A 660-nucleotide genomic window follows, 5' to 3' on the forward strand; every position below is an offset into this window, starting at 1 on the left:
TAAGTGGAGGGTCCTGAGAGCTGAAATCTCCAGTTGTTCATTATTCCATTCTTTCAGACTTGCTCATGTGGTACTAGAAGCAGAAGCATCAACAAGCTCTGCAAATGCTTTTCTGTTCTACCCTGCACGTCCTGGAATCATGCAGCATTCAGCAAGAACGTGGTATGGGTGCCAAAAAATTAATGATCTTTAATAACCCCATGGTGGAATGGTTACTTTTATAGCAGCAAGTTTATGCCTAATAAGATGCAGACATTCCCCTCTCCATATTTCTGTCCAGTACACACTGCAGGATAAACAAACCTGGTGTGCTGCTGTATCAAAGCAGCACAGGCTGACTCACAGTGATACAGACTGGAGAAGGAGGGTTTGGTAGAGCCCAGAATCTTCCATAATTATACACTAATTTTGTGTAAATATCTAAGAAACCTAAGGTAGGAATTCAGCAACTTTTTGGTTGCTTTCCTTCCTGAAACCAGAAAGTGAGTTCATTCAAAGCAGGAGCTGATTGAGCACCTCTCAGGATTCATCCTTGTAGCTGTGGTGGTTTGAGTGTGAACCAACTCAGACCATCAAAACAGAGGAAGACTCACAGCTCTCCTTGTCTACTGTGCACTGCTCCTTTCAGCCTGACTAACAGAGCAGCTGGAACACAAGGAC

This window comes from Corvus kubaryi, unplaced genomic scaffold, assembly GCF_017639235.1.
Source record: "Corvus kubaryi isolate FWS band 111438036 unplaced genomic scaffold, C.kubaryi_AGA036_p1.0 37398, whole genome shotgun sequence".
Classification (NCBI taxonomy): domain Eukaryota; kingdom Metazoa; phylum Chordata; class Aves; order Passeriformes; family Corvidae; genus Corvus; species Corvus kubaryi.